At 41.8% G+C, this 25,244-nt stretch overlaps 1 protein-coding gene and 1 long non-coding RNA gene across 3 annotated transcripts in view; one reads left to right on the forward strand and one right to left on the reverse strand.

The window, feature by feature from the left end:
• Positions 1 to 25,244, reverse strand: part of LOC117805038 (ankyrin repeat and BTB/POZ domain-containing protein BTBD11-A) — a 302,242-nt gene that overhangs the window by 273,458 nt on the left and 3,540 nt on the right. The gene's annotated exons all lie outside the window — the stretch shown is intronic.
• The window catches only part of LOC117805039, a 35,571-nt gene that overhangs the window by 3,607 nt on the left and 6,720 nt on the right, over positions 1 to 25,244 (forward strand). Inside the window, exon 2 of the long non-coding RNA XR_004629324.1 lies at positions 1,175 to 1,352. This is a non-coding gene — a long non-coding RNA (uncharacterized LOC117805039). The remainder of the gene's footprint in view (positions 1 to 1,174; positions 1,353 to 25,244) is intronic.

Consider the following 25,244-nt stretch of genomic DNA (forward strand, 5'->3'; position numbering starts at 1 on the left):
CCTACCTATCTATCTATCTATCTATCTATCTATCTATCTATCTATCTACCTATCTACCTATCTACCTACCTACCTACCTACCTACCAACCTATCTATCTATCTTTGAATTTTCTGCTCTATTTCAGGAGAGAAAAACACCCCTAATGTTACAGTCAAACTCATTCTAACTCCTGCATTTAAAACAAGCTTTTATGGCGCCAAATGAATAAAAAAGTATTGCATAAAAATGTGTCTCTTTACATTAAATTAACTGAATATCTTTAAGTTGCAGACTGTGTCAAACAAAGTCAGTCATAAAACATTTTTTGGAGTTTATTCTGTCGTTTTCTGACGTCCCTTTTTTATTCATGAACTTTGTTTATTAGAATTTTGTGACATAATTTGACGGTTGTGTTGAATACTTGTAATTAATAGAGTCAGAATCAGGATCAGAAATATTTGATTTATCCCGGGGAGGGAAATTCGGTCATTACAGAGCTCTTATGAACAGTATAAGAAAGTCAAAATATTAATAGAAGAAGGAATAAAATAAGACATAAATACGAATAAAATAAAATAAAATAAAGATCAAATTAGATCAAATAGAATAAAATAAAAACAATAAAGTATATAAAGAAGCGCAGAATAATTAGAATTATCTATGTAAAAAAAGCAAATGAAGGAGATATATACAAGGATGTTAAATAATAATAATAATGTAATATAACAATAACAAGACAATAAATTCCTTCAATAATAAAAAAAATAATAATACATTTAAAAAAATTAAAAACAAACAAATACTTAATGATAATAATGATTATCAATATTTTCTGACGTCTCTTTTAAAAGGAAGAAAAACATCCCAGATTTTTGCAGCTCTCACATTCATTAATGCATTTATATGGTGCTTTTACTGAGTATTAACGCAGGTCAGGGAGATACAGATTTTATATTTAATGTGTCTTAAACTCTCCTTACTACATTTCTTTTCTCTGAAGTTTGAATCTGATAAAACATGAATATTATCCTGCTGTATTTCAAGGCCAGAAAATCACTACAGCTGTATTTTTAAGCACACGCATATATGGGTTTTAGTCAAACAGCCCACGTTTGTAATGGTTTGAAATGTTTAATGCAGAAGCACGTTGCCTGTGTTCGGTGTCTAGGCTCCAACCTCCTCACTCCTTGCAGGCTTATTTAAAGTGCAGAAACCCGAGGAGTGATGAGATAACATCTTAAACCACCTAGCCGGAGCCTGCAGGTGGATGCTGGGGAGGTGGTGGGACTGTGAGTTTGAGTGCAGCACTGGCGCAGGGCAGTGGAGGCAAAGACAGACTGGACATTGCAGCTTATATTGAGCTTTTGTCAGGTGAGACATCAGTGCAACATTTAGTAACCGAGCCTGTCAAATGTATAAAAGGAAACTGAGCTTTCACACTGCAGAGTGAATCTAAAAGTAAAACATTGTGTATTTCCTGTCTCTCCAATCCTCTGTCTTACATAACACTGACTGCATCTCATTATTTCCAATGTGTTGATTTTTCTGCTTCATTTCAAGAAACACAAATGGCCCTGATTTTTATGCAGCCACATTTTTTATGCACACTCATATTGACTCAGTCTGACTCACACATTTAAACGGCGTGTGCACTGAGCAAAATGCAGGTCAGGGAGATAGATGCTACCACCCCCCTGATGATGCATTCACTGGCGAAAACAAGCCAGAAACACAAACTGTATTCTGATGAGGGTACCAGGCAGCCTCTGGGACTTGATGATGGATTGTGGGTATGGATGAGATTGAGCGCGTTCTATGCTTTTTTAAGGGGAGTGTGGGAAAAACCTGCAGCCCAGAAGCCGGAGGATTATGTACTTTGAATGTGCAGAAGCAGGAGCGGTATCATGCTGCTGCCGTGTGTAGGTGTGCATTAGCATAGGTGGATGAGTTCTTGGCTGAGTTAACTTGGCGCTGCCTGATACGCCTGAATACCTCCAAACTCTGCTCTCAATGACGACTGGGCTCCGAGACTGACGCTCTTAAACGCATGAGGAGTGTTTTTCTGTGAGCTTACATTAACATGTTGTGAAATGATGCTGTTAGGAGACGGCTTGTGAAAATATCCAACAAAAAGACTGTGCAGACAGTTGCACAAGCCCTCTTTGTTACACCTGGGTGCAGCAGCAGGTGAGTGACAATGCAGCATTGTTCAGAGGCACTTTGAGGGCTTCTGTTTCTGTGAGAGCTACTTTAAGATCAACATTTGAAGACTGGAGGAATGAGGACCACTGTCTAGACTACAGTTCTCTGGGTCCACACAGATATCATTATAAGTTTTTAGACCTCTGATTCCAGTGTAATAAAAAACAGAAGAATATGTTTTTATCATGTTCCCACTCAAAGTACTTAGCCCAAAGAAAATTCTTCAGCCTTAGACTTCAGAACAAGGTCTACTAAAACCCCAAACAAACACTCAAAGTTTACGTTCTTAAAATATGAAGCCCATGCGGATGTGCTGAAAACTGCAGTTCGGGGGGGCTGGTGGCCTAGCGGTCTAAGCGCCCCACATACGGAGGCTATAGTCCTCATTGCAGAGGTCGCCCGTTCGACTCCTGGCCGCAACCATTTCCTGCATGTCTTCCCTCAATCTCCACTCCCCACATTTCCCACATTTCTCTCTTCAGCTGTCCTATCTCATAAAGGCAAAAAAAAGAGGCCAAAATAGAACTTTAAAAAAGAACTGCAGTTCATCGAGCGTCCACTAGAGGCTGGCTGCAGAAACACAGGAAACCACATACACACCCATTCAATCAAGAAGTTTGACATTTTTTATATCTTGGTATTTTCAAAGATATTACAGTTACAAGTTTTGGCCAAATAAGGGCATGCCTTGATTGACAGGCGGGCACCCTCTAGCTGTTAGAGAGGAGGCTCAAAGCCCGCCTCTTTACCTCACACTAGCTCAGATGACGTTAGGTTGTGTTCAGTATTTCCAATATGGCACCCGCCAACAATTGGCTTCAGAAACAGAAGGGTGATGTCATGTAACTTCTTCCAAATTTCAAGGACTTCTCATGGCATCAGGAAGGAGACTACGCAGTCTCCGGGCCAGAACCAGAACCAGCAGACTGAGAGACAGTTTTATCCACCAGGCAGTCAGGATGCTGAACTCTCTCCCTGTTTTGCCCCCTCTTCCCATAGTGCCCCCTTCACAGACTTAACCCGGTCACTGACCCCCCCCCCCTCCCCCAAATCAACGCGGAGGTCTGTCATCCTCAGGACTGAAACGCACACACTCACTTTGATTTTAAAATGCATTATAGCAAAGTTTTTGCACTGTTTTAAACTGTATTTTATTATTTTTATTAACTTACTTCTTATCTTTTTCTAGCTTAAGATAAGATAAGATACGATACTCCTTTATTCGTCCCACAATGGGGAAATTCATGGAGTTACAGCAGCAAACAAAAAGAAGAATTTCAACAAGAATATATATAGAAAAAAATGTTCATCAAAGACGACAGCTTGGCCATAATTCTCCTGTCAGCCACCACCTCCACGGGGTCTTTCCTATGTTTATCTGTTGTTGTTGTCGTTGCTAGGGTCTGAGAGAGAAATGCAATATCAAATCCTCAGTATGTCTAGTGCAAACTGCAGTTTATTTGACAATAAAGAAGACTTTGAACTTAGACTTTGATGGCCTTGGTTTAAAGCAGGGGTTCCCAAACTTTTTAGCCCACGACCCCCAAAATAACAGTGCTAGAGACTGCAGACCCCCTATTGTCCTGGGGTGGTTCGATGTTGCTCAGGGTTACATGCAAGAACTAGTAGGCCAATCCAAAAAACCTACATATTTCTTTTTCATTTAATAAACGTTATAGGAAGCATAATTTCCTCACGGGTCATATGGCAACAAAGTAAAGAAGAATGTTTTTATTTGCATGGTTTTATCTCAGATTAGCAACATATTTTTGCATGTTTACAACAATGAATAAAACATACAATTTTAGATCATTCTAAATTTTGATTATGTTTCGGAAGCCATATCGTGACCCCCAGATCAGTGTCTCCCGACCCCCATTTTGGTAACCTCTGGTTTAAAGTTACAATGAGGTTAAGAGTTAAGCTGGATTACGGCCGATGTAAGAAGTTAATTGGAGTGACCTCCATTGTGGATTTACATTTGTAGCTCTGGATTGGATTTCACAGGTTAATGGCGTTGATACTAGCCAGATAAACATCGTTCATAATACGTTTAGACTGTAATTACATTCCCTGCTGTAACCAATTACACACACTGCTATTCATTTTGTGATATGAAGCTAAAGCAGAAAGGTCAGCCTTGATTCATTACTGAAACCATGCTTTGGTCATACGACAGAAAGGATTAGGTTGAATCAGAAACATGGGCAGGAGTGGGAAAAGTTCCTGCAGAGTCATGATGTAGAGCTGTAAATGCACCTGAGGAATGATGGGCTGTGGGTTTACATGTGTGTTTAGCTGCTGCAGAGAAGGGGAATGTTTTATAAATCAATCAGTGTTTTTCTGTCACTCCCTCAAAGAGTGAATTCAACGTCAGACTCCAGTTTACGTTAGATTAAAAGTTCAGAGAGGAGTTAAAACATTCATGTACCTGTGAGATTTAAAGCTGCTCCCACAGGTGCAGTAATACAAACATGCACTGGCGTCACTGTGTGTCCAGGCACCTGTTTGTGTGCCGATTTTCACGCCCTCCCAGCGCCGGTTTCTGTCAAGATTTGGTAAACAGAGACTGTGATGCAACCTGTCTACAACCCGCTTTGCCTCTACAAGTCTGTCACGTCAGCCAAGAGGGCCGCGGGATGACGCAAAGCTGGTTCAACCAGACATGTGGCGTCGCAGAGTAAAATAAACATGGTGCAGAAACAACAGAGGGTCGTTTGTTATTGTGCACAAGCATGTTGAAGCTACAGGTGTTCACATGTGTGGAGGCAGAGGACTGAGTGGGAAAATGTTTGTTCTGCATAAATTAATAATCTGTCTAATAGATGACTCAGTTTCAGTTTGAACCTCACTAAAAACAACACTGTGTGTGAGTCCTTGGAGCCTGTTTGTAGGTCTCAGCGGAGGCGGGTGGCACTTCTTGTTTGTATTTTGTCTCACAGAGCACTGCTGTGTATTGATTTTATAATCCTTGCCCTCTCCTGAATAAGTTCTCCTTCACACAATCCAGAGCATTTGGGTCTAATTGATATAACAAGGCTGCACCAAGGTCAGGAGAGTGGCACTTAAATACAAAGCTTCTTATTGCTACAGCAGGGGGAGTGTTTCACCCTCAAAGAGAAGCACCTTTATCAGCTTCAGTCTGTAGGATCTCGACTTAACAACATTGATAATATCTTTCACATGATGTCACAGTGTTGTACTCAAGTCCAGGACCCTTATTGGACTCTGATTTTCCGGACTCGTGAATCTACTTGGACTTGGCCACTGATGACTGAGACTTGAGGAGGACTCTGGTTGTGATTTTTTACCTTTTAAGGGGTCTTTATAATAGAAAATGAAAATAATAATTGGGCGCTGGTGGCCTAGCGGTCTAGGCGCCCAATATACAGAGGCTGTGGCCCTCGTCGAAGAGGTTGCTGGTTCGATACCCGGTCGTGACCATGTGCTGCATGTCCCTCCCCACTCTCTGCTCCCCATGTTCCCTGTCTCTCTTCAGGTATCCTGTCCATTAAAGGCAAAAATGCCCAAAAACATAACTTTAAATTAAAAAATAATATTAATGATGACTCAATTTGGATTCTTCTCTTTTGACTCTGTCTCAACTTGGACTTGAACACTGAGGACTTGAGACTCCTGGTTTGGTGACTCGACTATAACATCGCGGTGTCATCTGTATCTCTGTTGACTTGTTGAAACAATAAGTAAACAAAGAAATGTTGCATGATTTATGACCACCATATGAAGGAGTGGTGGCAGCTCGGTTCACAGCCTCCCTGCAGACCAGCAGTACATTCTAAAAGAGTCAGATTTTTATTTAGAACTACTTTATTATATTCTTTTTCACATTTCAATTCATCTCTTGGTGAAACCTGAAGGGAATCCAAGAAGGCCAGCTCAGTCCTGGACCCTGTGGAGGTGGTGGCTGACAGGAGAGTTATGGCCAAGCTGTCGTCTCTGATGGACATGCTTTTTCTATATATATTCTTGTTTTGTACACCTTCTTGTTTGCTGCTGTAACTCCACGGATTTCCCCATTGTGGGACGAATGAAGGAGTATCTTATCTTATCTTAGCTAGCTGAGGACTTAAAAAGAAGCAAGCAGCTCCGTTAGCAGCCCCTCCTCACATCCTGTGACTGACGACGTCTTGGGAAAATTAGTCACCAGGTGTGTCTGTCCTCCCAGTAAATTCCTTGTGCTCTGTATACCATGACTCAGCAAAAGAAACCAACATCAAACATAACTTTACTCTGGGTTTTCATGTTCAAATCTTCAATTTCAGGGAGCAGATCCTCAACACAAACTAATAATATAATCTATTCATCTCCTCCAGCGCTCTGTCCAACTGCAGTTCAGAAGAGCTTTTAAAAATAGACTCCAGTTTTGTCTCCGGCTCTATAGAATTAAAATGCCACTGCCTTTAGAGGAGTTAAAGCAGCCAGGTATTCTGGTGACTAACCACATTCATAATAGGAACAGTTATATTTAGCAGAATGCAATCCCCCTAAATCACCCACGACTGTCACTTTCCGGAAAACAGAGAAACCTGCTAGTTCAAACAAACGCCCACACGACAGCAGCAGATTTAGCTGCATACCTTTAAGATTCCTGATTATTATTTAGCATTAGAATTAGTCATCCTCTTGTTTTTGAGCTGCTTCATTGGGAGAGTTTTTGGTGCAGAGGATAAGAGATCAGCGTTAACATCAGAACAAGAAGCCGGATGAGGTTTGAGGAAGACGTCACTGATGCACTGACTGCATGGAGCTCAACTTCTACTGGGAGCTTTCATTCCTGTCTGTCTTGCAGTCGTTATGAAAGACTTCATGTCAGTAGGAGGAAGTGTTCCTGCCTACAGAAAAGCAGAGCACTGAATTGCTAAATCCTTACATGAGTCAAGTTTACAGGCGCTCTGACTGATGGGTAACACTGTAGTGAGACTGTGTCGCTGTCGCCGCTGTTTCTCAATGGGCGGCCATTGAGAAACAGCTTACGTAACCGTGGGCTTTAAAACAATTGCAGGCTGTGTGCGAGTTGGCGTTTGCAGTTGTCAAGTCGAGATTAAGTAGAGTAGTCGGTACAATAATGGAGAACAGGGGGAGGGTGGATGTGTTCAAGTGTTATTTTAGCAGAAGTGTGGGTTGAATCACAAAGGGTATCCCCAAGAGCTGCCGCCTAAAACTGTCGATTCTAATCTAAAAAAAAATACAAAGAGCTGGCCCACATTTTTCGGTCAAATATCTGGACTTTTATTGAGCTGAGCTGTTCACAGAGCAGTGCAGGAGCAGCAGAATGACTAAACACTTTACAGAGTTGGGCTTATAATCACTCCTCAGTAGTCAATGGTGGCCTCAACAACAAAACTAAACCTTTTTATCATCATGTTTTTAAAATAAGTCATAATGAAGCAGTTTTATGTTAAAAATCCACGTTTCTTTAATGCTTCTTTAATTACTCCTTGGAAAGAGAATGTCTGAAGGGGCTGCGAGCTGAGCTGCACCTTAGCTTTATCTTAAAGGTACAGTGTGTGGTTTGGGGAATATTTAATGATATCTATGGTTAGATCAAGCAGCAACCTCCGGTCTAAAAATATGAGGCCAATGCAGAAGTGCTAAAAACTGCAGTTCCTCTGGTGTCCACTACAAAAAACATGTAGTCTGGGTAGCTCATTTCTCGATCGGCACACACTGTACGGGAGTGAATTATTTCTAACAAGACAATTTCGAAGATATTAAGATTATGAGTTTTGCATTACAAGAGGCACAGCTGACTTGATTAACAGGAGGGAACACTCTGTTGGTGAGTAGGCTCAAAGCCCGCCTCTTTACGTCACACTCGCTCAACAGCAGTTATGTTGAGTTCAACCGCCGCCGATTGGCCTCTAAACGGCGCTTTAGAAACAGATGGGTGACGTCACGGATACTACGTCCATTATTGATACAGTCTATGGGTTAGATTCAAGGGAGAGGTTCCGGTGGCTGGTGGTGAGGCTTTCAGCAGTGTGACTGCCCCCTGGTGGCTGGCTGCAGTATAGGTCAAAAAATCTGTCTCCCCCATTCATTTTAATGGGGGAGCAGTCAAACTTTAAAAAATAAATACACGTCGTACGAATGTTTCTCCCATGCGCATGCTGTGGTGATATGTTGTTAGTATTTGACTGTTTTGTGTTCAAGGAAAAAGTTTCTTTTTCGTTAGTTATTAGAGGTTAAAAAACGGGGTTTTACTTCCTGTTTCCTTTGATTCACAGCCGCTGTAGAGTGAAACTCCAAAGGACACACAGCGTCTTGTGACGTCACGCTGTAGGGCGGAGCTTGTTACAGTGGCTTCACAGGCTCTGGCTGCACAATGGCGGCGACCAGGAGAGGGATTTTTTGGCTTCAGAACCGTACAACGGGAAGAGGCGGAGCAACGCTGTCCATTTTTATTTACAGTCTATGGTTAGATTCTAGATTGTTCTAGTTTGCACGTAAAGAGGGGCTGCAAGCTGAGCTGCTGTTAGCTTGTTTAGCAGTGCTCAGCTCACTGTTTATGATCCCTGAGTCTCTTCTCCAAAACCATCAGGCTTGAAGTCTGATTAAAACATTTATTGATTTAGTCACAATGAAACACTCAGTATCTGTACAACCCTCGTTAGGGAAGTCAGCTCTGCTAGCCCAGTTTTTGTGAAATTGAGCCAACTCACTGTCAAAACAACCGTCTGCTTAAATTATTTAGAGAAAAAAAGAATGTGAGGACACAAACACAAAAAGCTAATCTTGCTAACAGCAACCTCTCAAAGAAAACACAGGCAGTCATCATGAGGCTGCGAGCTGAGCTGCTGCTAGCTTGCTTCAGTGTGCTAAGTGTGTTTTTAGGAAAACAACCCTTTGCTTCATTTCCTACCCTGTTCTCTACTCTCCACATGTCCTGTCTCTCTTCAGCTGTCCTCTCAATAAAGCCTTAAGTATCCCAAATATAGATTTAAATTGACTCTCAAAGAGGTGCCAAAAAAAAGTACAAATATAGTCCATTTTTTACATTTATAGATGAGTCTAGTTGCATACAGCCCTAACATTCCATGAACTCCACTACCCAGAATGCTTAGCGTCCCTATTATTGGCCTATTTGTGTCGCTGTGGCACCAGATGGTTCTCCCCAGAGCAAGGAGCCTAATTTCCCATCACCACCTGGGAACAGCCAGAAACTGATCCGGCACTCACCCATCATTAATTAAATGCTGTAGCCGCATGCAGAGGAGGCCGGCTGACCTGTGGGAATGTGACACACGACACAGTGAGACCCTGCGGCTCGGTGAACACGAGGACACGGCTCTGTTTATCCCAGTCCGCTTTACTGACCAGACACACGCTCTGTCCATCCAGTCACCACTGCAGACTAAAGGAAGAGGCTCTGCAGACTGAGGGAGCAGCACATGATTATTTTTGTTCCATCAATAATTCAGTGATAGTTTGAACTACTAAATAATGAGCCCAGAGATTAGTCTGCAAACATAAAAACTTATTTTTGTTACTTTTAAATGACTTTTCTTTTTAATTGAAACATTATTTTTTAAAGATAAAACTATCGTAATCATATCGGCCCAATGCAATTCCTCCAAACATCTGAATATGAGAATACATTAAGAAACAAAAAGGCCTCAGGAGGGACTAAATGTGGTAGCGCCACCAGCAGACAAAGGTCACCTCTACTTGCAGCCATTAAATCCTCAAACAGGTGAGAACATGTCTGACACATGGGGCTAAATGTCCACAAAAATAGTTCAGCTCCATTCAATCAGACAATAAGACTAAAATGACTTGATTGTCAGTGAGTCACTGCCCTGTTTCAAATAGATAAAAGCAACTGAAAAACACATAATGATGCAATTTCTAGTTCTTATTCATGCTGAGTTCATTCTCAAACAGACGGATCATTAAAAAATGAAGTTTAGACGAGGTGCCTCTCAGGGGACAAAAAGAAAAGCTGCTGGTGATAGACTCACACTGATAGCTGTTTAAATTGTCCAAAGCTCGACACTATAACCAAGCGCCAACCTCCGGTCTTAAAACATGAAGCCCGTGCGGAAGTGCTAAAAACTGCAGTTCATTGAGTGTCCACTAGAGGCTGGATGCAGAAACACAGGAAACCACATACACACCAATTCAAAGAAGACGACCTTTACAGCAGAAATAAATATGTTTACAGCCTGGTTCAAAAAACAGTTTAGGTCTGAGTAGCTCATTTCTCTATCCGCACACAATTTTTTATGACTCTGTATTTTCAAAGATAATAAACTTACGAGTTTTGCCCAAATAAGGATATGGCTGACTTGATTGACAGGCGGGAACACTGTAGCTGTTAGCAAAAAGGCTAAAGGCCTGCCTTGGACGAAGTTAGGTTGTGTTCAGCATTTCCAATATGGCACCCGCCAACGATTGGCTTCAAATCAGCGCTTAGGAGCAGATGGGTGACGTCACAGATACTACGTCCATTTTTTATACACTCTATAACTATAACCTTAAAGGATGCCTAACTAAAACGGTCTGTAGACACTTAGAATAAGAAAGTCTGTCTAATCAGGATGAAGAAAACAGGTGTCCAAATTCCAATTTCTTGTTGAAAGCCTGCTGACTAGTTTGTTCTGTATCAGTCTCAGAGTTCATCATTCATCCCTACGTGTATTACAATAGGGATGACTAGTCTTAAGGTACATAAACACTCAGACAACTCTCAAAATTGGACACAGCTAAAGACTGGACCATGGAGTCTTCGGGTCAATAATGTCAAATTGGTTTGCAGAGTGTCTACCACCAACAGATCTAGCTCCACCAGCCTTCAGTCCTCCTTGCAGGTTCACGTCCTCATGCCTGTGCTGGTTCCTCATGTCTCTGGTGGAGTGGTTATATGTCAGTTTAACCAGACACAGCCTACACACAACTTTATCTCCATTTACTAGATCAACATACTGACAAACCACGCATGCTACCAGACGACATCTGTCACCTGTGCTTGTTTACATCCAGGTAGTAGAGCTTTAAGGCTTTCTGATTGCGGTCCTCCATTTTGCTCTCCTCTTGTATTGTTTTTCTGTGTATGAGTAAAGCATGATGAAACACAAGCAGACAATTATACTCAGACTACGAACAGACACCACAACACTTTAATGTGGTCTCACGCCTACAGGTTTTTGCACTTTATACTGAATCTAAAGATATTCCTGTAAAGACCTTTATGACTGACTCCATAGAGCTGAGAGGGTGAATCACATTTATTCAAACAGCTGCAGTTAGTCATCCTACAAGGAGACCCAAAGTATGCAGTATTTATCATTGTACATAACTAACAAGTATTACACAATCACCACGCAGCTCCACGCAGGCTGACAAATTATGTTTTTCTAACTAAGCCTCCAAAGATGCACCATCATCGGAGTCCAGCTGACATCTTGTGCGAGTCGTTTTTGGTTTTGAAATCATCCAACTGGTAGATGTGCCAACATTCAGCTCCTAATCTCTCTTTGATCCTCTGAAACCAACTTATTCCAGCTCCTCCACACTTAAATTACCGCTGAATAACAGAAAAAAGGATCAGTGGCCTTCGCTTGGATTGGTTTCCTTTCATTAGTCGATGTGAGAATAGGAATGAAAACCTCATGACAGGAGAAGCGAGGTTCCTCTCTGGATTGGATCCTGTATAAATATGGATGAGCATGAAAAAGAAATGTGAAAAAGAAAAACATTTCTTGTTGATTGTAGCAAAGCTTTTAATCACTCCAGCTAGAACACCATGGACTGACTCGCAGAAGCCAAGTAATCATGTCATAGTTTGCAGTAATCTGTGCTTATGGAGACTGCTGGGAGACATTAGCTGAATATCAGAGCTCACATTGAGCAAAAATGTGACCCGCCAGCATGCAGCTCTACAGGAAGGCGTCGACTCAGAGCTACAAACAAGCTGAGGTCAACTGAAGACACTCGGAGCCACCCCGAGTACAAAACATTAAAGACTGTGTGCTCGGGGTGAAGGCGAGAGACATAAAAGACTTCCTGTTTCTGTGAAAGGTTCTCATAAAATATACAGGAAACCAGGACTGCTGGGGAGAAGAACCGTCAGTTTGCAGAGAGAACAGGGGCGGCAGAGAGAGAAGAGAAAACAATGTGAGGGAAGTTTCTTCTTGGGCTGCAAGATGTTGAAAAAATAATACTGCAGTATTTTTCTTTTCTGAGATATTTAAGAAAAAACAGGAATTTACACACCAGATAAACGCACTTTGATGCTGCATTCATGAGCTCCTCAGATGGTGTGTTCAGGTGCTTTCAACTCGGAAAGTCAGGTTTAATGTTACCTGACTGTTACATCAAGGTTTAATGCTACTGAATACTAAAATACAGCTTTAGCTAACATAGCTGACTTGTTTTTATGGGTTAAATACTAAAATAATGTCAAATAAATTACTTTTCTGACTAGTATGGTCACTCTGTGGACAAGTAATGGTGACAACATTTTACCAATTATATCTGAGCAAAAAAATGTTAAGTGAATTATTTAATGGTTTCCTAACAATAACAAATCTGTGCTTTCCGCCATTTTTAAGACAAATATGATGTCAAGTCTGACACCAAATTCTTGCCAATATTTGTTGAGTTGTTTTTCGGACTTGAACCACAACTCTTTTACGCCAACAATTATGTTGTTATATATGTTCAAGCCGATTGAGGAAAATGTAAATTTTAGGAAGCCAATTTAAAAAGCTAATCTCCGTTGTTCACTTTACCTGCTAGCTTAAATTAACGTAATGGAATACGTGCTCAAAAATATGACAGATCTTAGTTTGCTCTCATGTTAGTGATAATAGTGAAAGCGTTAAAATGCTAACTGTCAGCAATGCTAACAGTTAGCCACTCAGGCTACCAGGCTAGTTGGTTGAATGCTAACTTAAGCTTTCCACAAAGTTGGGAAGAAAGAAAGGAAGAATCGGTGATGATGATGATGGTTATGGTGTAAATGATACTAAGAATTATAGTTAGTACTATTGCTATTATTAACTTTATTATTATCATTATTAGAATATTTAGTATTTAGTTAAAGTATTTTTATTTATTTATTTACAATTTTTTATATATCAAACTCATTACTCTTATTATTATAATTACTCTAATTATTATTACTATTTTTGTTATTATTATTACTCTTATTATTAGTAGTAGTATTATATCTCTTTATTTGTATTTACTCAATTTCTTACTTTACTATTTTCCCTTTTTTATTATTATCTTTTATTTATTGTATTTGTATGTGATGGTAGTAATAATAAGAATTAATATTATTGTTATTCATAATGATTATTGTTATTTTTATTAGTAGTAGTACTAGTAGTATTTATATATCTTTATTTCAATTATATTTTTCTATCTTTTTAATTATTTATTTATTATTATTATTATATTTATTAATTGATTAGCTCAGTTTAGTATATTGTGTATGGTATTGTCGTACGGTAACCGGACATGCTAAATGTTGAATAAAGATAAAGATGGCCGCTCACAAGTGAGAGCCATGCTGAGGTGATGAAAAGGACAGGACAAACATAACCAGTGTCAGTGCTAATATTAGCATGCTACCCAACCATTCAGCCAGTTAGTCAAAAAATATGTTATCCTGTGGGCCATATTTCTCAGTTGTCAGCTTGTCTCCTAGCAACAAGAGCTCTGAGATGTCAATCAATCACTGCAACGGGAATCAACCACCCGGCAGCCTGAAGCTGAGACTCTGCCTCCATAAATATATCCAAAAGCAGCTTTTTCTCTTGGAGGGGTGACTGAGAAAATATGCAGAGAGGCCTCACTGTTGTTCTAATTTTTAACAATAACGGACACGCTAGATGAAACTGTCAAATTAGCGTTCGATTTTTAAAAGCACACATTCGAGCTGGAAAGAGTCTTAAGGAAAGAGTCAGCGGAGAGATTAGCATCTGTCACTCTGATTCATTCTGAAGTACAGTCAGCAGAGGGACGGGTGTCAACATTTAAAGCCAGCACAGAGCACTCAGCACTAAAGACATTTAGCATAGCTTCAGTCTTTAAAATGTATTCCTCTTCACAGGAGCGATTTAAACCCTGGGAGTCTGTAGTAAGTGTGTGGAATAATAGAAGGGAGAGGATAATAAGCAAGTGGGTGAGCTCTGATTGATGCGTGCTGCTTTTAAAAACAACTCACATGGTGCTGAAACAATGTAAGTCATCTACCCCGCTGCTTAATTCTCAAGCACAAGGGCCGGGTAGTAATGAGTAACCAAACCAAGCATGGATGTATTGTTGAATTGATATGATTGCTTCCTACACTGCATATGTGTAACAATCAATTTAATGAAAGTCACAAAAAGCAATCAGCCAGAATTTTATTTTTTCGCTCAGAGCGGATCTTTTCAGTGTCAACAAATGCTTTTATTGTGCTAATTTTCAATTTCTCTGGCAACAAATAAAAAAACCAACAAACAGCTCAAACAGCATGAAGTCTATTATTCTGTGACTCACTTACCGTCCAAAAAGCAGGAAAAGTCCCTGAAAGAGAATCTCTGACTCAATAAATGATCCTGAAAAGATGTGATTTTAACATTTTACCAACATCCTCATTTCCCATCCATCCATGACTTCAGTTTTACTGGAAATCTAACAAAGTAGCTTGACTCATACAACAACATATTAACCCTTAATCATTATCTTTACTCAGACTAACAAATGTGATCTTTAAGAAGTCAAGATGCGTCTCCAGTCCGGCTCAGGGTTGTTGTTTTTGGTTTGGAAACAGCAGTTAGTGTTTGAGGTGTGATGAAGGATCACAGAGTTCAAAGGAAAACCACAGGGCCTGTTGCAAAGAGCGAAGAACGCGATAACGGAAATATGAAGAGGCATAACATGGAGGAGAACATACAGTAGGGCTGACAAGATGCACCATAGTTTTAACCACAGATGCAAGCAGTGAGACTAAAACCTTGCAGCGGGGCAGACTACGTGATTAAAACACAACTGAAGCAACTGAACAAAGTCGCACTTTTGGTTTTAAATCACTTTGTTGTCACCTCTGCTCGCTCTGGTTTGCTGCTAAGTTGAGACATTTTATGTAAGGTTTTGCAACCACTTCAGCAGGAGTCAGGTTGAGGGTTTGGAGGCATTTTAATCCAGCATTTGAAGAACTCTTGATATTCTGAGGACCCTGACAATGTTTTCAATAGCTCCACAATATATACTAATACTACAGGATTAGCAGTGATAGATGTGGCACCTCTAGCTCTCTTGCGGTAACCAAAGGAGTACCTCAGGGTTCAGTGTTGGGACCACTGCTGTTTGATCTTCAAATCAAAGAAAGAAAGGTACTTTATTAATCCCCAGGGGGGAAATTCAATTTTTTCACTCCTGCTATTTTTGGACATGCTACACATACAGTTTTTTGGTATATACATACAATCATGCACACACATGCAGTAAACATGCTTAGGGAGAGATGTCAGAGTGAGGATACTGCCATCAACCAGCGGACCTGAGCAGTTGGGGGTTCAGTGCCTTGCTCAAGGGCACCTTGGCAGTGCCCAGGCAAGTGAACCAGCACCTCTCCAGCCACCAGTCCACTTCGTGCATACTGGGACTCGAACCAGCGACCCTTCGGTTCCCAAGCCAAGTCTCTATGGACTGAGTTACTGCCGCCCCCAACTACACCAATCAAAATGTCTCCAGTGCAAATTTTGCCTCTATGCTGATGACACTGTGATGTACTGCTCGGTGTCCAGCCCAGACCTAGCTCTCTCCCAGTCACAGCTTTCTTTCAACACTGTTCAACCACATTTCATGGTTTAAACCTTGAACTTCTCAGATCACAAATTGAGTTTGTACCTCGGTACAGATATCTTGGTATTTCAGTGAATTAATCTATTTTAATAACTCCTCATACTCAGTCAGGACCACTCCCATCAAAGGAATTAATTATTTGCATGCAATAAGTTATAATTGGCGGTATGGCTCTGTTCTAGGAGCTACCTGCCTTTCCATGTGCCTATGTGGAATGCCAAAGCCTCAAGTGGGGAGAGCACACCTTTTATGTAAAAACATGAAAAGCCTAGGCAGGGAGAGCAGCAGCAAAGACCGCTGGGGTACAGAACAGGGCGAGCATCAGTGAGATTACATATGACACTGGTAAAATCAGACACAGCAGAAAAGGAGGAGCTGATTAGCTGTTTAAATAGAAAGCCGTACGTTAGATGCGTAGATGTTATCAGCTGAGGGGCTGGTGTTCAGAGTAGCTGATGTTCTGTAGGCCGAGCTTGACTTTGTAGCCTGCCTGCTCAATTTGTAATTTAGAATCAAATCTTTTCTTTATTTCCAGTCCAAAAAGTGACCGGTCTTTGCCACTTTTATGTCCTTGTTGGATGACGGCGATGTCTTGAATATGCACGCCTCTTCTCAGAGCTTGATCTGAACACTGTGTATCACTGAGCACTGAGATTCATCACTAACTTTAAAGCCCTCACTCATCATCAGTCTTTGCTTTATGAACCTGTCGGTTAGACTTCCTGTTTGTGTGTAGGTCTGCTTTCTTCATACCTCCTTACTTTCATCAGACAGACAAGTGCAGGAACGTACACTCTATGATCGTAGGACCTTTTCTTACAGTGAGAGTTGAGATGGATAGAAAGGAGTTTATATTTTCTCCTTTTACTTTGATTGAATAACAAAAAGAGCTAAAGCTAAATGAACCGCTCTCACTGGGTGAAGGTATTTGAAGGCAGAAGCGTCAGGCTTCAGGTGTTCTGCTTGATGTACTTATGATTATGGTCAATTAAGAGAGACTTCCTGTTCCTGACATTTATGTTGTACTATGCCTGGACACTCTTAAGGTAGAGATTTAAAACGAACATATCCGACTTTAATGCAACAAGAGAACATTTAGAAAATGTCTTTTGTCATTGCGGAGAAGTGACCCTTTTAAAAGAGAACCAAACAAATCATTCCAACGTTAGTAATGGGTTCAACCCTGATTTACCCGGTTCATTGAACACTTGAAGTGCAGCAGGAGGGAAAATAAATTTTGTAAAATGCCCTCTGTGATCTTAAATCAGAAGTGAAACCAACGTTTCTGCATGGTTGGACACCATCTGGGATAAGTACAAAAAATGTGTGCTTTTGTAATTTGTGGGAAGCGAACCTTGATGTGTCTTATGAAACTGTTGACATCGTCCTCTGGCATTTCTGTGACTCTTTCCTGAAAAACTTTACTGCAGAAGTTTCTTATTTTTAAAGATGTATGGTATGAAACAGACATTTTTTAAAAGTTAAGACAAAAGCAAAAGCAGCATCACATCTGATGTTGTTCCAGAAATCCCTCAAGGGCACAACTGTTGACTTAAGTTTGTGTACCGCCGACAGATAACATCCAATAACACAGTATGTTCTGACAGCCGCTGTCACACGCGTTGTGTCGACATCAAAGCAGCACCGTGTGTCTCATCCTGTAGACTTTCAGGAAGTGTGTCATCAAATCTCACAGTTTGATTCTTTCATCTATAAACTTGGGACTGTGACAATTAGGTCACTCTGACACTGCAGCATTGTTTCCATTGATTCCTCCCTCACCCGCTGAGGTGCGAGTGCACAGTGAAGTCATCAACACGGCCTACTTCAACACCACGGCGGCCACCTGTTGTCCAGATTTCACGCCCAAATCACGGGTCAAAGGTCAGCAGATGGAGCTGATTAAAAAGTAAGGTCTTTCAACATGGCCGTGAACAGAGTGTGAGAAATAAAGAAGAGGACGCTGTGGGAAAGAAAAGCAAGAGGGATGAAGATACGAGACACTCATGATGTCCTGCTACTGTCTCAAAACTCTACAAAGCACCACCAAACAAACAACAAAGGCAGCCAGTCAGAACCCAAACACTGATGTCCCTACAGATATGGTTCGTCCTCCTTTTAACTGAAATATCTACCATTTTATATCACAATCAGCAGCAGACAGGTGCAGATGTTTGCTATTGATAAGCAGTGCCACATCTTGTTTTCAGACGCATAAATCTGCAACTTGCTACCTTCAAATTGAACTCATAAAGTTGTCGTTAATTCACGTACAGGATAGGAAAGACTTGGCGTTCAAGTGGTAACTGAATGGGAATGCTATGTTATATGTCCACATTAGCTTGTGGCTAACATGAAGAAATAACATGGCGAATTTTAAGCTAACGTTAGGAAAGGTGGGACCACTGGAAGTGTAGTAACTTTGTATCTGCATGACTAAATGAAGGTTGTTGTAATACAGCTCTTACATGTTGCAGTAAAGCTAACATTTCTAACATATATTTCAAAACTTTGAAGAAAAATGGATTCCATGGTTTGCACCACTTCTGAAAAACGCCACCAGGCACGTCACAACTCATGAACACGAAGCTTTGTTTGACCCACGATGTTGTGAACACCATAAGAGGGGGCGTTCATATGGTGTCTTCTCATGAACACAGTAAATACGACCCAATCTGAAGTCACCAGGTGGCTTTTTTTGGATGCTAACATTAGCCGCTAAGCTACTATCTTGGCTAGTACTAGTTTAGCTTCAAATTCCACCTTTTCTTAACTTGTACTTTTCTTTCACATCCTTATACACAGAAAGAGTTTCCTCAACATCTCGTCTCTCAACACGGTAGAGCCTTGTTTCCATGAACGATATTTTCTATGCTAGCTTAAAAACAGCTGACTCATTGTCAGTGCCTAGCATCATAGTTTGTACTCCATGTTACATTAAAGCTAGGGTTGGTAGCCACGGAAAACTAGCATGAATTTGAATGTAGCATTTCCTCAGGACTCTGTCTTTTTGGTCAGTTAGGCTCTGGCATTGCTCACATTAGTGAAAGTTAATAACTGTTGTCAAGGGGTTTTGACCAATCAGAATCAGCATCTTACACGACAGGAAGATCAGTTAGAGAGCCGAAGTATTTTTTGGATAAAGGAACAAATGGATAGACTTAAAGGTTTGTAAACACACTGTGTTCATTTTTCTCTAACTTTTTGAAATATTATACAATGTATGCTTATTATATGATGCTAATTTAAAGAGAAAAGTTTCACTGATGTTAGCCAAAGGTGATGGTTGCACCAATAGTAGATAATTTGACATTCAGGCTTCACTGTATATTATGGTTATAGTTTTTTAAGTGTTTCCAAATTATGAACAAACATTAATGTCCAAATACTACTTTATAATTCAGTTTAATGGAGACATTAGGTAATATTTCTTGTCATGTATTTCTTCATGTAATGCATCAGAAGTAGACGTAGATTGTTGACCCAAAAATCCGTCATGAGACCTAGTTTGACCAAAATTAAATATTAATCTAGCCTGGTTTTAAAGAGACAAACTCGCAATCAAAATAACTACTTCTGACCGGTGTTCATGTAGATGTCTTGATCAGCCATGTAGGTATTAATGATGATGGTGTCGACATCAAGGCCAGGTGACGTAATACGTGTCTTTGTTCTGCGGCAGACGTTTCTTCACGGCCACACAAACCGATCATATCAAACATACCGACGTAGACCTGAACGCCGGGTATTAGAAATGAATGAGAAGAATTATCATCTTTGTTCTCCCGGGCTCCCTGGTGTTTCCTGTTGCTAATTCCTAATCTTAATGACTACCAGATAAGCAGGACTGTTAATTAAAGAGGGCTGCATAATTATATCTCACAGGGACCTGCGCCAGTGCCCCCTCACCACCACCACCACCACCACCACCACCACCACCTTCTCCTCCAGCTGACACTCCCGCCTGCTTTCTCTTCCTCCCTCGCAGCATTAAGCATTCAGCGCTCTCTCACTCCTCTCATTATCTCATCTCTGACCCACTGATTTCACCTACTTTCTGAAAATGGAAGGGGATCTACGCTTCAATGACATGGAAGTAATAAAAACCACTACGTTTTTGGGGCTGGTCCCACTCGCCCTGAGCTGAAGTTATTGATGCTTTTGGATCCCCTGCAAATAAAAGTCAACAACCTCACACGCCACTAAAAATGAGGGGGATCTGGAAGAGGCTCATGAAATATATCTTGGTTTAAAAGAAGCTCATAAAACTTCACAATCATTGCTAAAAATGCAATGAAAGGGGAGACAAGGGTGGAGGGCAAGGGGTGCAGCCTTTGCTCTTATGAAATTACCACAACATCAAGATCAATCACGACCATCTTGCCGTCGCCCGGTCGCTTGCCTCTCCGACAGACCGACGGCAATCTGTCGGCTCATCTGTGCACCCACCCCGAAGAGAAGGACAGGCGGAAAATAACAGAATGGACAACAAAAGCCTCTGCCAGGATCGTGCGGTTATGAGTCGAGCTTATTAAAAACCACAGTGGAAATAAATATGCAAACTCGGAGCCCACCCTCTAGCAGTAAACACAATAAAAGATGGTGTGAAAGACGGCGAGGGGAGAAGGAGGGAGCAGACGCCCCACTGCTAACTTAATAGATTGACTACAGCAGGCGATGCAATCACATTATGTCGTGTCATCTTTCCAGCAGAGGTCGGGGCGGCTCCTTTGGGGAAGGTCACGACAACTGACGGACGTTATCAGATACAATCAAGGATCCAGGATCCTGTTTGGAAGCTCTGCCTTCTGCAGGTTCAGAAGGTGATAAGCGGGCTGTTTGTTTCTGACATCATGTAACGTTCTGGGGTTTAGGACTGAGAAAAGATGATGGATGTTTGTCAAGTTTGATGCATTGAAAAGTTTTTAAAATCTGAAACTTGTGGGACATCTCTCACACAGAACGGCCGAATTCCACCAGATCCGTGTCCCCTCCGTCTCCGATCCGTCACAGCACCGGATCTGATAGGTTTCTATTCTAGTCAATGTGTTAACTTCCACTGGATCCGTCTCTGATCCTGCAGGTCGGAGCCCTCCGTATCAGATACCACAAGACTTCTGTTTTTGCCGGATGCCGGAGCACGACGCATCAATCTCAAAAGAGCAGATGGAGCGGGACAGGAAGTCAGGTTTCACCAAAACAAAATGAAAACATCTGGTTAATTTTCAGAATAAAACACTCTGTGTTATCACCAGATCGTATTTCACTTAACTACAACAACAAACCGTCATGATGAGCGAAGCCAGGCCTGGAGTCAACAGGTCAGAGGATTTCAGAGGACCAGAAAGACAACATGGATGAGGAGAGGAGGAGGAGGAGAATCCTTGATTCAGTAATTACTGCGGGAAAACCTCGGTCACATGACTCCAGCTGTCTGACGGGTGTTAACGAATGAGAGAGCACAGAGCTGGACTGGACACGGATCTGGTGGAAGTCCCAGATAAGAGCGACACAAAACAGTAGAGCATCATATCCTAACCACAGAACATTCAGGTAGAGTCTGAGATGGATGAAGTAGGCAATTGCCGGCAACCAATTCACCACTTGTTTTCTCAGATTGAGGAGTCTTTTCAATCAAACCAGCACTCTACAAGATTTATTCACTAAATAAAGGACAACTGTTTTCTCTAGATGCATGATCACAAGCTAATGAAGGAGGAAAGCTGTTTTTTGGGAGGTTTTTTTGCCTTTATTGATAGGACAGCTGAAGAAAGACAGGAAATGTGGGGAGCAGAGAGAGGGGGAAGACATGCAGCAAACGGTCCACCGGCTGGGAGTCGAACTGGCGACCTCTGCAATGAGGACTATAGCCTCTATACATGGGGGGCTTGGACCACTAGGCCACCAGCACCCCAAAAAAAGCTGTTTTTAAGTGTTGCTGCTAGACTCCTCTTCCAGCATGCTTTGGCAGCACGGGGGTAACTTGCTTCTCTGAGCGCCATCTTCTGGCTAAACCGTAACCCAATAAAACACCTCTCTGCTTTTTAAACTTGCATATTAGTCTCATTTTAGACGACTAGTTTACAGTAACTGTCCAAACCTCTCATCTGTTCTTCATCAGAGTAGCTTCAGTTGTTTCTAACTGAACATTGAATTAGAGGCTTCAGAGCAGCAAACACTCACATGATTCATGTTTAGGTGATTTTGGAGAGCTCTGATGGGAAACATCAGAATAAAATGCTCCCATGTGAGTCATTCAGGAAGGTTAAAACGATGTGTTAATCTAAACAGACAAACCCTTTCCCTCCACCTGCTCTTCAGTCGATTGCTCTATAGGTGTTTCTACTTCCACTCTCTCCTCTATAACCCTAAATGTTAGACCTCCTCTAAAAATAATCAGAGCGTAGAAGCTGGGAGTCGGCGAGCCCCTCTGAAAACAAAAGGAGCAGAGAAAAGCCTCCATTTAGCCGTCCTCATTAGTCAGAGCAAAGAGGCTGTCACGTACGGTCAGGGGGAGAGCCGAGCAACGTGGATTTAGTCATTATGTGCTGCTTTTTGTTCCCCAGGTGAAATTCCAAACTGGAGGCCATGTTTCTCACCAGAAGGGCTCTGCTGACTAAACTCATTCCCATCAGCAGCTCTGTTTGCTCAGAACTGCACAGAACGAGGAAAAAATCACAGACAGATGAGTCAACGTTTGATTAATGTGCGATTAAGGATGGTTCATTATTCAGCTGCAGGTCTGACGACCCCCACATGAAATGTGACATTTTAACGAGTGATTCGTGAACCACGCGGACGAACGCACGCTGCAGATAAAAACGGAGGGTCTCATAACAAAAACATCACTTCTTAAATCCTGAGCCTCTCTGGCTGTGACGGCGTGACATCATGCAGCTTTGTGAGAGCAGATTGAAGCCTCCTCTGCACCACGAGAGGGATGATGCGTTCCTCGGGTGGGAGTGGAGGGGGATGCATGCTTGGTTCTGCGTCCTGTCTACAGAGAAATACCTGCTTCAAGACTCAGCAGCAATATCCAGACAAAGCATTGGAGTGCTGCCTCTCTGCCCCGGACCGAATATCAGAGCATAACGAAGAGTTATTGGGTCGGGATGCCAGGGTAAAAAGGGGAATCTCTTACATCAAGTGCAGAGCTAAATCAATAAGTCAGCTGATCTTTGGATAAACAATCCGTCTTCTTTCGACGTGTTCGAGGCAGAGGTGACAAATATTCTCCGGCTCCAGCTTCTGAAATGTTAGAGTTTCATTCTCTGTTCAGATTCATATGAATGTCTCCGGTCTTTGAGGTGTCCCAGTGACCATGTTAACTTTCAAAGACTGGCCCCCTCTGAAAAGACGGGTTCAAAAGTTGAACATTCTCAGCTTCTATTCGTCCATGATGATTAAACGTCTAAGTTTAGACCAGATCTGCTCCTGTCACAAGATTCATCACACTCACACAGGTTAACCTCATCACGACTGACTTTAAAGTCACAAGTCTTACACCGCTGGACGTTTTAATTTGCAACAAGGTCTCGTGAGTCTGGTCCTGCTCGAGGTTTCTGCCTGTTAAAGGAAGTTGCAACTACTACTATCCTTCCCACCTCTATCACCTGTCTCTCTTCATCTCCCTCTATCCCTCTCTCCAACACGGTCTCAGCAGATGTGTGTCTAACATGAGTCTGGTCCTGCTGGAGGTTTCTGCCTGTTAAAGGAAGTTTTTCCTTGCCACTGTAACTTGCTAAATGCTGCAAAGTGCTCTGCTCATCGTACTTTAAGTCTCTAAAAATATTATGGGAGGTCGAGCCTTCAGTCATCAGGCTCCTTTGGAATCATCTACCAGTCAGGGTCCAGGAGGCAGACACCCTCTCTATTTTTAAGAGTAGGCTTAAAACTTTCCTTTTTGATAAAGCTTATAGTTAGAGCTGGATCAGGCTTGGACCAGCTCTTAGTTATGCTGCTATAGGCTTAGACTGCTGGGGGAACTGACACACTGGGATCCCCTCTGCCCCCATTAAAGTTACCAACCATAGACTTTTCTGGAGTCCCTGAGCTCCCTTGTCTCGTAGGTTCCTCTGGATCTCTGCTGCTATGGATAGGCCAGACTCATGCTACTACAACTACTATCTGTCTCACCCCTATCATTTCTCTCTCTTCATCTCCCTCTATCCCTCTCTCCAACACGGTCTCAGCAGATGTGTGTCTAACATGAGTCTGGTCCTGCTGGAGGTTTCTGCCTGTTAAAGGAAGTTTGTCCTTGCCACTGTAACTTGCTAAATGCTGCAAAGTGCTCTGCTCATGGTGGATTAAGATGAGATCAGACTGAGTCCTGTCTGTAAGATGGGACTGGATCTGATCCTGTCTTGATGTTGGGTCTTTATTGATAACAGAACAGAGAGATCGGTCTAGACCTGCTCTGTTTGGAAAGAGTCTGCCGATAACATTTGTTGGGATGAGAAGTGGTCACACAATAACCATTTTCAGACCTATCCTCATCCCTAAAAAAAACAAGCTATCAAAACTGTAAAGGAAATCATGTCGCTGATGTCCGAACTTTATTTACACCTCTTTAAAAATGGTTCAACTTCAATCTAGATGTCTTTCCTTCAACCAAACTTGAATGTTGAAATCCTGTTAGAGTCCAAACGATCAATCTGTATTGAAATAATGACGAGCTTAGAGAATGTTGACGTTTAATCAATGAAGAGTGAAGTATCAGCCCTGATTTATGCTCCATTAATTGATCTGTACGTTTTTTACGGCTGGGACGAACGATTACTTTCTTCACGGATTGATCTCCTGATCCTGTTCTCAATTCATCATCATTACAGATGATCTCTAATAAGTGGACTTTAAAATGTCAAATGATGCTGATCACCCAGGCACCCACTTGGAGTCTGTTGTCCGACCACTTCCCCGATCTTAAATCATTCACATCCTGGTGTTTGACGCAGCCTTAAGAGTCTTAACTTTGAGCACGGATTGGGCCTGATGGCTGAATTGCACACCCATGAAGCGGTTGGCCCGGGTCCGATTCTAGCCTGCGGCCCCCTTCCCACTCTCTCCCTGTCTCCAGCTCCATCCACTGTCCTCCCCACTCTAATAAAGGTGCAAAAAGCCCCCAAAAAGAGAGTCTGAACTTTACACATGTGTGAGAGAAACATCCATTAAGGTCGAATATCCAATCACTCCACCCTGCCAATAATGGGAATTCCTCCTCAGCAGGACGTCCATGAGATG

Source organism: Notolabrus celidotus, chromosome 21 (genome assembly GCF_009762535.1).
Source record: "Notolabrus celidotus isolate fNotCel1 chromosome 21, fNotCel1.pri, whole genome shotgun sequence".
Classification (NCBI taxonomy): domain Eukaryota; kingdom Metazoa; phylum Chordata; class Actinopteri; order Labriformes; family Labridae; genus Notolabrus; species Notolabrus celidotus.